At 40.8% G+C, this 12,148-nt stretch overlaps 1 protein-coding gene across 4 annotated transcripts in view; it reads right to left on the bottom strand.

The window, feature by feature from the left end:
* FRMD4B (FERM domain containing 4B) overlaps positions 1–12,148 on the bottom strand; it is a 340,426-nt gene that overhangs the window by 273,048 nt on the left and 55,230 nt on the right. For 2 of the 4 annotated variants that reach the window (XM_057554763.1, XM_057554764.1), the window contains exon 2: positions 2,757–2,884. The exons of 1 other annotated variant lie outside the window; for it this stretch is intronic. The gene's annotated coding sequence lies outside the window, so the exon portion shown is untranslated. The remainder of the gene's footprint in view (positions 1–2,756; positions 2,885–12,148) is intronic. One more of the 4 variants, XM_057554766.1, reaches the window with a different exon arrangement.

Raw genomic sequence — 12,148 nt, 5'->3', positions numbered from 1 at the left:
ACATATCAGGGAAGCAGTAGGAAAGACAGGGAGGAAGCTGTGTCTCAAGAAGGATATAATCAGGGGCTCAAATGCCATCAGAAGTCTAACTCTCCCTCTGCATTTCTTTCTTTCTTTCTTTTTTTTTTTGGCCACATTGGGTCTTCGTTGCTGAGCGCAGGCTTTCCCTAGTTGTGGCGAGCGGGGGTACTCTTTGCAGTGCGTGGGCTTCTCATTGCGGTGGCTTCTCTTGTTGTGGAGCACGGGCTTCAGCAGTTGTGGCCGTGGGCTCAGTAGTTATGGCTCGCAGGCTCTAGAGCGCAGGCTCAGTAGTTGTGGCGCACGGGCTTAGTTGCTCCGCGGCATGTGGGATCTTCCCGGACCAGATCTCGAACCCGTGTCCCCTGCATTGGCAGGAGGATTCTTAACAACTGTGCCACCAGGGAAGTCCTTCCCTCTGCATTTCAACTTCAATCTTCTGGTTCACTGACCTTTTTTATACAGAGAAAAACTTGGCCACAGCAGCTCCCAAGCTTTACCTTTTACAATTTCAGTCCCCAGATAGAGAAAACCTCTACCTTCAAGGTCCCAAATTCAAGGATCCCAGGGAAGAGCTCCAGTTGGCCCAGTTGAAGTCAGATCCCTGACCCTGGACAAACCAGCCCTCAACAGAGAACAGGGTACTGGTATATCAAATGACTGCTCCTACAGAAACCAGGGAAATAGGGCTTTTTTGGGCAATTCCCAAAAGATTGAGCAGAAAATCCCACAAATACTGACTAGATTTTTTAATGCAAGCTGCTTCCATAAAGTGACGCCAAAGACACAAAAAAATTCAATAAACAAAACAAATTCTTTTAAAAGCTGAAATTCTTTTGGGGAGAAATATCATGAACTGGGTTTCAGAAATCACTGAGCATACATTCATTTGATTTGCTCATTCCAAAATGTTCTTATGGGCCTGTAGTTCAATGCCCAAGTTCAAGTTCCTTAGACTTTCGTTTGCTTTCTTAGGGGATGAAGGGCAAAAGCTGCAGTGAGACAAAGCACTTTAAAAATACTCTAAGCAAGCATTGTTGCTGAGAGCTTTTCTGCAGCCCTAAGAATATCACAGAAATGAGTACACTGGGAATTACAGGTCATACCCTGGAGACACGTGAAGTGTGTCCGCTCCTGCACTTAATGATGAAAAACACACTCCCACAGGTGACTGGTCCTGTGAAGATGACAAATAAGGAGTGAGAGCGAGGAGGAAGGAGAAGCGGGAGAAAGAGAGAGAGGAGGAAGAGGGGACGGATGGGAAGCAGAGGGGGAAAAAATGAAGGAGCAAGATAGGAAAGTTAAGCCAGTCTGAGCTGGGGCACTGCTGTAACATCTTTCTTAAAAAAGCAAGTTTCACGCAAACATTTCACAGTGGAAGTTTTTCTAGATGCTCACACCAATTCTCCTCTGACTTAAGGATCAAAGCTTTCACCAACATCTTCTGAAGTATGTTGGAGGGGGCAGGAATTGCCGAATCGGTGCAGGGATTGCCAAAGCGTGGGCTTATGCTATTGCTTGAGATGACCTCGCGGGATCCCCAGAGGGGTCCCTCAATAACACTACATTTCAGGGTAAAAAGTTACCCCTTTTTGCTTCTCTTTCAATCCCTCTGAGTAGTCCTCAAAGAGTCTCAGTTTGGTGCTATTACATATTCAGCACTTCCCTAAAACCAAGTCTATCCCCTGTTGTACAGAGAAAAAGCAGAGCCTCTGGTGGGTAGGAGGACCTCAGTAAAACTGAATAACAAAGGTGTGTTTTCATTGCATTTAATATCCCAATAACCTTCCATTTGGGGCTAGAATTATTGGTCTTCGTTTTATAGTAGGCATGTAAAGTTACCTTATAAAATTATTTTTGAGTTTTAAAAAGGCAGCAAATTTAAAGAAAAATATCAGGAGTGGTGGTACCATATGTAGCACAGAGACAGAAAATACTCTTTTAGTCACTGAGCATGTATGACTGTGAGATTCCTGGGTCAAAAGAAGACCCCATGTTCCCAACCCGTGCCGATATGGGAGTTAATAGTCAAATAGTTTATGTGGGAAAGAGTGCCGATGTATTCTGAGACCTTTTCCAGAGCTTCACGTGTTTTACAATGAGTCTTCAGAGCTGCTTCTTTCCTTCATTGCAGCATTTTCCCTTACAAAGTGCTTACACTGGTGACAATAATGATTACAACAACTTAGAGTCCTAAAGATATTTCTTCTTAAAATCTTTAGTCTACAAAGATACTGTGGAGGGAAGTGTGCCAAGGTGCAGTGTTTGACTAATGGAAAGCAGAAAATGGACTGTAGAACTGCCTCCCTTCATGTTAATAATAATACACTGGAAAATATGGGACTGTCTTGGGAACTGGCCACCAATGGGACATCCCCCTACGTTTCATGCTGGGAAACTTCATGAGGAGAAGACACAAAACCCTGAAAACTGCTGGTGGAAAAACAGTGACCTATCTCTTGGCCAAATCCTAAAAATAAAAGCAGTAAATGGTAACCAACTGTGGACCCGTGAAGTTATTTTTAAAATCAACCAAAATAAAACAGAAGATTTAGTTTCCATTATGATGACCTTATCAAAAGCCCTGAATTGATTACCTTATTTGAAAGAAAATGTCATTTAAAAATAAAATCCAGTTACAGCCAACAAATAAATAATGTAACCAGAACACTGATTAGTGAGGCTTTCCTGGGTTCGGCTTGCAGATTTGGTTTTCCTTGAAATAAAATATATCTTACCTTTCTTTTCCCTTTATATATGAAATCTTGACAGTCACCTTTATTACATGCTCCTGTTTCTTTGGTCTGGTTCTTTATTTGAATTTCTCTTCTATTTCCTTATGGAACAGGTCTTTTAAAAATACTACCTGAAAAAAAAAATAGTACCTGAAATCCTTTTAAGCAAGAGGTGGCATATTTTGAGCAAGAAGGGGGAGGTTAAAATCACCTTAGGGCATTTATTTAGTACATTATACACACGAGCTCTCATGGGAGGTAGCATAGAAGGAGTATTTTAATTTAATGATCTAACATTCAAGATAACAAGAAGAGGTAGTCATAAGACCTTACAGAATTAACTGTCCAGGCAGATGTTCACAGGCGCTGGATGGGGAATATACATGAGTGATGGGGGAGACCCAGTACCAGGCATAGCTCAGTGGTGCTGTGCAAACACACACATCTTGGCCAAATGGGGGCAGCTTAAGAGAGCAATCACAGGGCTTCCGTGGTGGCGCAGTGGTTAAGAATCCGCCTGCCCGTGCAGGGGACACGGTTTCAAGCCCTGGTCCGGGAAGATCCCACATACTGAGGAGCATCTAAGCCCGTGAGCCACAACTACTGAGCCCACGTGCCGCATCTACTGAAGCCCGTGTGCTCTACAGCCCGTGCTCCACAGCAAGAGAAGCCACCGCAATGAGAAGCCCGCGCACCGCAACGAAGAGTAGCCCCACCCCCGCTCACTGCAACTACAGAAAGCCTGCGCACAGCAACAAAGACCCAACACAGCCAAAAATAATAAATAAATAAATTTAAAAAAAAAAAGAGAGCAATCACACATAGCTATCACCTGGGAATACAGAGCCCTGCTTTGAATTTTTCCAAGTTGGCTGGAAATCTGATTCTTTAAATGTGATATAACAGATTTTTAACTGTTGGCACTAATTGAAAAATTAAAAAAAAGAAAACAAAACACAATGTGGATGAAAGAAAACATATCTATAAACTGAATTTGGCGCATGGATTGACAGTTTGCAATCTCCACCATGGAACTAAGCCGTTAAGGATCTCGACTTGGACCTGTCACTCACTGGGGAGTAACCAGAAGAAACAGGATTTACACTGAGTCTTGAAAGAAAGGGAGATTTATATAAGGAGAAGGGAGGGAGAGTGGCAGATATACTACATGGGCAGCAAAAGGTAAAGGAAGCCCCGAAGCAGAAAGGCTCAAGGTCTGTTCAGGAAACACTGAACAGCGTGGTTTGAAAGAAGAAAAACTTGGAGGAAGTCAGAAAAAAGGCTTGGAAAGCAAGTGAAAGACAGATTGGACAAGGACTTTGAATATTAAGCAAAGAAGTTTAGGTTTTATCCTACAGGCAATGAAGATTTGGGGCTCTAGAGACTGATGTCATCAATGAGGTTTTCCAAGAAAGTGAACCCAATCTATCTGGAAGACGAAGAGACGGCAGGGGAAGAGACTGGTCAGAAGTTTAGTGCACTACTTCAGGAGAATCACGTAGAGGCAAGAGGAACGGAAATCTAGTAGATGAGACAGACCCATGGCAATGGATAAATTCACAGGACTGATAAATTGTTTGCTCTTTCATTTATTTTTTTATGGATATACTATTTTATTAATATTTAAATTTCAAACAATGAGCAAGCATATACTGGCACTAAGTTCAGATTTGATATAAACACAGATGGACAGACAACTTTTAAGGGTGCGATGTATTCAACAATTAGAGACAATCTAGTCAATGGTATAATTTATCCATTTAAGACTGAACAGAGTTCCTTGGTTGTTGACAGAACCTCCCCTTGACTTCAGACTTGAGACAAACCGAGAGTGTCTGTCAGGATGCAAAACCACTGAATTCAGGACAAACAGGAACAGGATAGGTTGGCAAGAGCCAATTCGGATTGTGTGGGCCAGTCTGAAGCAGCAGGGTTGGCTGGAGGCTGAAAATGTTGCAGCTGAAGTCCAGGATCTGTAGATTAGAGCAGCTGTTCTTTTTTCCAAACAAGTTCATAAGATGCTTTTCCCAAACAGGTGTATGCTCTTTTAAAATGTCAAAAATAATTCTTCTGTTTGTGACCTTTGACACCTAGTAGGTGTCCTGGTGAAAATATCCAGTAGGACATTTAGGGCCTGAGTTTAGGACACTGTCCAGGGATGCTGATGCAGTTTGGAGCATTAGCCACATAAAGATGGTCCAGGGGGCTTTCCTGGTGGCGCAGTGGTTGAGAGTCTGCTTGCCAATGCAGGGGACACGGGTTCGAGCCCTGGTCTGGGAAGATCCCACATGCCGCGGAGCAACTAGGCCCGTGAGCCACAATTACTGAGCCTGTGCGTCTGGAGCCTGTGCTCCGCAACAAGAGAGGCCACGATAATGAGAGGCCCACACACCACGATGAAGAGTGGCCCCCACTCGCCGCAACTAGAGAAAGCCCTCGCACAGAAACGAAGACCCAACACAGCCATAAATAAATAAATAAATAAATAAATAAATAAATAAATAAATGAATAAATGAATAAACTCAAAGTTTAAAAAAAAAAGAAAAAAGAAAAAGCTGTTTAAATATTTAAAAAAAAAAAAAAGATGGTCCAGGGAGAAACTTCCCAAGGGAAAAGTGTAAGAAAGAAGAAGCATAAATCTTGGGAGGATGAGTGCTCAATGTTTATGTTTCTTATAATTTACTTCAAAAACTTTGCTGAATTCAGAAGTCATTAGCCTGAGTTTGTGTGATTACATGATCTCAAATATCTATATTCTAATCTAGTCACATCATTGTATGCATCACCTAATTTAAATGTTCCCTTGTATCATGACTGTAAATCTCATCTCTTCAACCTAGGTTATGTTTTAAAGGAAGAAATGAAAGAACTAAAGAAAGGAAGGGAAAGGAGAGAGGGAGAGAGAGAGAGAGAGGAAGAGAGGCAGGAAGGAAGGGAGGGAGGGAGGGAGGGGAAAGGAAAAGAAATGAAAGAAAAAGGGAACTTTAGAAGAGATATTGCCCTGTCAGTGATGGTTAAGATGAAGCCCTAATAAATGTCTGAAAATTGCCTGAAGGATCTTTTCAGTACTATAAGGAAATAATACAAGAGTCGTCATCCATAAATTCACTTTATAACCAGAGAAAATGAAGCCTCTTCAATCCAGAATTTACCTGACAGCTGCTTTACTACCCAACCAGAGCTTGGATCTCTGAAGCCTTCACACCATGTTAGAAAGATGCCATTAATTAAAAATGCATCTTCCTTAGGGCCCAGAAATAAACTCTAATGTTCATGGTAAATTGATTTTCTACAGAGGAGCCAACATAATTCAATAAGAATATTTTTTTCAACAAATTGTACTAGGACACCTGGATAAGTACATGAAAAATAATGAAGTTGGACACCTACGTCATAACATAAATAAAAAATAACCAAAAGTGTATCACAGACCTAAATATAAGAGCTAAAACTATAAAACTCTTTGAAAAAACACACTATGAAATCTTTGTGACCTTGGGATTTCTTACATATGCCACCAAAAGCACAAGCAAAAAAAGAGATTAATAAATTAGACTTCATCAAAACTAAAAAATTTTGTGCCTCAAAGGACACCATCAAGAAAGCGAAAAGATAACCCACTGTCTGGTGGGAATATCTGCAAATCATATATCTAATAAGGAACTTACCTCCAGAATATTAAAAAAAATTTCTATAACTGAAAAATAAAAAGGCAAGTAGCTCACCTAAAATATAGACAAAAGATCTGAACTGACATTTCTCCAAAGAAAACATATGAATGGCTAATAAGCACATATGAAAATGTTTCAACATTATTAGTCATTAGGGAAACACAGATCAAAACCACAATGACACACCACTTCACAACCACTAGAATGGCTATAATCAAAAAGACAGACAATAACAGGTATTAGCAAGGATGTGGAAAAATTGTAACCCTCACACATAGCTCGTGTAAACTGCTCGTGCAGTCACCATGGAAAACAATTCAATAGTTCCTCAAAATGTTAAACAGAGAGTTGCCATATGACCCAGAAATGGTACTCCTAGGTAACTACCCAAGAGAAATGAAAACAAATGTCTACACCAAAACTTGTACACAAATCTTCATAGCAGCATTATTCATAAGAGCCAAAAAGTGGAAACAGCCCAAATGTTCATCAACTGATGAATGGACAGATACAATGGAATATTATTTAGCAATTAAAAGGAATGAAATACTGATGGTGTTATATAACATAGAAGAACTTCAAAAACATTCTAGGGCCATCAGACAAGACCACATATTGTATGATCCTATGTATATGAAATGTCCAGAATAAGCAAATCTGCAGAGACAGGAAGTAGATGAGTGGTTGCCTTGGGCTGGGGTGATTGGAAAAATGGGAAGGGACGGCTAGTGGGTACAGGATTTCTTCTGGGGGGTGATGAAAATGTTCTAAAGTAAGATTATGGTGATAGTTGCCCAACTCTGTAAACATACTAAGAGCCATTGAACCATATATTTTAAATGGGTAACATTTCAAATGGATAAACACGTCTCATGGGATGTTACATCTCACTAAGGCTATTTAAAACGTACATCCACACCATATACTGCATGAAGTTTTCAGCACTAGCCAGACAGCACCTGCTATTCTTCTTAGTCTCCTTTCATAAGGACCTTTGCCCCAGTTCTTCCCTTTCTCAGGAATGCCTTGATTCTGTTCAGTACAAACTAGCTCCTGTCATCTTTCAGAAGAGCTTAAATGCTCCTGTCTCTCAAACGTGCCAGGCTTGTTCCTGTCTCAGGCATTTGCAACGGTGCTTCTTCCTTCTACTCTGAAAACTTTTTTCCCAGACCTTTGCATGACTGCCTTCTTTGCAACCTTTTGGTCAATGCAAAAGAGAAGCCTTCTACTTCTGTAGCTCAAGCAGCCCACAGTCACTACTCACCACTCATTGTTTTGTTTCTGGAATGCGTTTCTACTAGGTTTATTTCCATATTCACATTTGTATCAGCTTATGGCTTTACTGTGTTACACACTAGAGCATACACTCCCTGAGGGCCAGAACTCTGCCACAGCTGTCTCCACCCCACCAGGCCTATAATTAAGAGCTGTTGGCCGACCAACTTTTAGGTTGAATGGAGCACAAGATAAGATTGCCTGCTTCAGTCCTTGTAATAGGGTGGGGAAAAAAAAGAGCCTTACTCCTCTCCAAAACCACCCTCATTCACCCTCACCCCACCAGAAAAAGAACAGCAAGAATTTCCTCAACAACATTTTACACGCAAAACCTCTCCATAAAAGACTAATTTCAGGAAAATAGATTCCTCTTCATCTGAAGGGCCAGCACTGGCTTGATGAAAATTATGTTTCAGGAAAACTAGTCTCAAGCAAGACCAATGAGACGAAAGGGAGAAAAGCCAATGACAGAGGCCAGCTTGCCCTTCTAATGAAAGGAAAAGCAAAGCAGAGCTCAAACAATAGGTGTCAGGAAGCCAGGCGGTGTTGTACTCAGTTTTTCCTTTCACTGAGGCGTTCTCCAGTTAGCGACACCCTTGACAAAATGATGATCACTCAGGAAACAAAGAGGTGAATGAAGCAGGGCTTATTGTGGAGTTCTCCAATTTAGAGCTGCCTTTGCGTAGCTAGTTGCAAAGCATCAAGCTTTTCAATATTTAGAAAAGAAAGGAGGACAGAAAGGGAGGGAGGAAGGGAAGGAAAGAAGGAGAGGGAAAGGGACAGAGAGAGAGAGAGAGAGAGAGAGACAGCAGACCAGAAAAAAAAAGGAAAAGAAATAAAAGCAAGAGTATACCCCCATCTAATATTCTTTCAGATAAGAAAATCAAAAGAAAGAAAATGGCACCTATTTAGAATTGAAGAAACTTTGTGTAAAAGCACCATTTTTTTCTTTCAGCTTTTTATGTATTTTTTTTTACATTTGAATCTTTAATCCATTAAGAATTAATTTGGTATATGTTGTATGGGGAGATGCTATTTTTTCCCAGCTTGTCAATTCTCCCAGCACTAGTTTTGAACAATGTATCCTTTTCTTGATAATTTCACCTTTATCATATGTTACAATTTTATAAACATAACAAGAAGAATTTACTGTATAGAACAGGAAACTATATTCAATATCTCATAATAACCTATAATGGAAAAGAATCTGAAGCTGTACATCTGAAACTAACACAATATTGTAAATCAACTATCGTCAAATTTTTAAAAAGCGCCCTTTTTTCATCTCCTGAACTATTGACTTCTCTTCTGCAAAAGAAAAAAAAAGAAAAGAAACAGAGCTAAAGTTAGGAAAACAAAGCCATTCAAATGATGCTCGATTCCTTTTTAACCTAAGACAGTGTTAGTGAACAGCACAGTCAGTAAGAAAAATGTCAGAAGCCCTTCGCAATTTACCTGTTACACCAGGAGAGATGTCACATCCAAATACCTCACTGATACACAAGCCTCAGGCCAGATGCACAAGAGACAGGAAGAGGGAGTCTGGATACAGCAAAACCACCCTTACCATTGTATCCGTGTCTCGGGCATGAACGTTTGCAGACTAGTCTTACATCTGAATGACCACTAAATATTTAAGACCAGCATTCAGGAAGTGTTCTCATGCTCAAACAAGAGGAGACCAGAGATTACAAAAGGATCCTTGCACCTAAGCTCCCACTTCCCCCTCCTCCACCCTTCCCCCACATGTCCCAAGACAGTCTGCCAAGAACAAATTTAGTATCAGCTTATCATAGGCTCTAGACAGCCCTGCAATTACATCCTGCCCTGGCAGGAAACTGAACCTGGCAATCAAGACTCCCTTTTGTCTCTGATTTCTACATCTTGCCTGTTTGGGGAGGCGGCAGAGCATGTGGAATGACCACATGCAGAAGTGACAGTTTCCAAGACCTAGTTTGAGCATGCGAGCTTGGGCAGCTGGTTGTTAGTAAGGATACAGAGCATCTAACAGTCCCTGGCACCCGGTAACCACTCAGTAGGGGTTAGTTCCCTTTATATAAGGTTTCTGAGATTTTCTGCCAGTAGATGGGTTTATAATGCCCTAGAGGACAAAGGCAAATGACCAGATGACCACAGCACAGCAGTGGTTAAGAGCACAGGATTAGAATTCAAGATCTGCATTTCTGGAACTCCTCTGGTCAAATTCCTCTTCATGACCTGAAAACGCCTTAATACTCAGGTTTCACATAATGACTCTCTTCCAGCCCCTTGACACAAAGGGGAAACTGAAAACTTGTTGTCACACTGGGTTCCATGCGTCCCCGACCACCATTTCTACATATTACAACATAGGAAGCGAATGCTAATGTTTGTAAAAATTTCTAAGGGAAAATTCGGGCGAACGTTTCCTTAAGAACATGGTGGAAAACCTGCCCATTTGGTTGGCTTCAAGTGAGGACAAAGAGTTAAGACTAGACATCATCGCAGGTGATCACTTGTGTCCCAGGGGAGGTAATAAAAGGGTCAGAGCATCTCCTTCCAAGAAAGTCACACGTGTCATTACTCTCGTCCCATCCTCTGGCCTGGAGAGCCACACCAGCTCTGGAGCCAGGACCGCTCAGATGTAGAAAACCAAATCCCCCCATTTCCAGGAGCTGTGAACACTGAAGACCATTCACATGTTGCTGGCATAACTAGGTTACAGCAGTGACAAATCTTTGTTTTCTTATTGTTGATTACATGTCTTTGAGTTTAAAAGAATTCAAGATCTACTCTAGAGAATAAACCCATCTCTAATTTGGGCAAGATTTTAAAACAATAGGTTCAAATTCCAGCTCTGTAACATCCTAGCTGGGTGGCCTTGAGGAAGTTTTTTGGTTGTCCTGTGCCTCAGTTTCTCTATCTATAAAATGGGGATAAGAGCAGTTCCCACCTAATAGTACAGGTTCAAGTGATACTATCCACACTGTATAAATGATGAGACACTGCATGCAAAGTGCCTGGCCCAGAGTGATGGCACCTTATGATGGATGGTGGCTACAGCATCTTAGGCACTCTCCCAAAGAAGGACCAGATGGTGAAAATACACTTAAATTACCTGATGTCCCAAGAGTAATTTGGCCTCAAGGAAACTTGCCCAGCCTGCTCTGAGATTGAACCCTCTTAATCAGATTGATTAAAAACAATAAGAGAGACATTATCAAAAAAACTGTTTAACAAAATATGGAAGGACTTCTATCAAGTTCTATAGTTGAATTCCAACTAGACAACAACATCTGTTTCAAAAAGAAAGGTTTTGGGCTTCCCTGGTGGCGCAGTGGTTAAGAATCTGCCTGCCAATGCAGGGGACATGGGTTCGAGCCCTGGTCTGGGAAGATCCCACATGCCGCGGAGCGACTGGGCCCGTGAGCCACAACTACTGAGCCTGCGCGTCTGGAGCCTGTGCTCAGCAACGGGAGAGGCCGTGACGGTGAGAGGCTCGCGCACCGCGATGAAGAGTGGCCCCCGCTCTCCACAAACTGGAGAGAGCCCTCGCACAGAAACGAAGACCCAACACAGACAAAAATAAATATAAATAAATAAATAAATTTTTTTTTAAAAAAAGAAAGGTTTTATTTCTTGTTACATAAAGTTACCTTATATTATTTTTCTACTTTGTTCACAAAAGAGAAAAGGGAGAAATATGCTGAAGAGAGATAACAATCTTTAAAGTCTTTGAGTCAGTCAAACGCTATTTGGCAGAAATCAAATGCAGTACAAGATAGTGAGGAAGCAAAACCATTGCTTCTGAAGCAGGGTAAATAAAGCAGTTTGCTTTAAATTTTGAATTAAGAATCAAAGGTTATCCACGTGGGAAATCCCTGTTTTAAAGATTTCATGCCTTGAGTTTCATTTTGCCATGAGTTGGAACATACGTACAATTACTGTATCAACTCCAAACCTCTTTATTTCCTAAGAGAAATATGATTTGTCACAAACTAATTTTTCTTATCTCTGAAAAATAATCTATACATATTCCCACTATTTTAAACAAGTTCTGATAATATAGTTTTAGGACTTGGATCTATAGTTCTCTAAATTCTCTAAATTATCGAAATATCTCTGGATCAAGCCAGACCATCAGAAGGCTATGAACCTGGGTTATTCTTGACTTCACAGAATCATAGTCTATCTTTACACCCCTGGCTTTTATCAAAGGCTGATACAAGAAACACCATGATGACAAAGACAAATGTACAAGGGTACCCACCGCAGCACTGTTCACTGTAGGAAAAGGTTAGAAATATTCTAAATCAATAGGGTACTGGTTAAACGGATTATGATACATCCATACAATAGAATACCATGTGGATATTAGAAGAAATGACACAGCTTTATAAGTACTGATATGGAATGACTTCTAATATATATTAAGTAAAAAAATAATGTGCAGAACAACATATATAGTG

This window comes from Balaenoptera acutorostrata, chromosome 10 (assembly GCF_949987535.1).
Source record: "Balaenoptera acutorostrata chromosome 10, mBalAcu1.1, whole genome shotgun sequence".
NCBI classification, from domain to species: domain Eukaryota; kingdom Metazoa; phylum Chordata; class Mammalia; order Artiodactyla; family Balaenopteridae; genus Balaenoptera; species Balaenoptera acutorostrata.
This window is presented reverse-complemented; position numbering and strand designations above follow the sequence as displayed.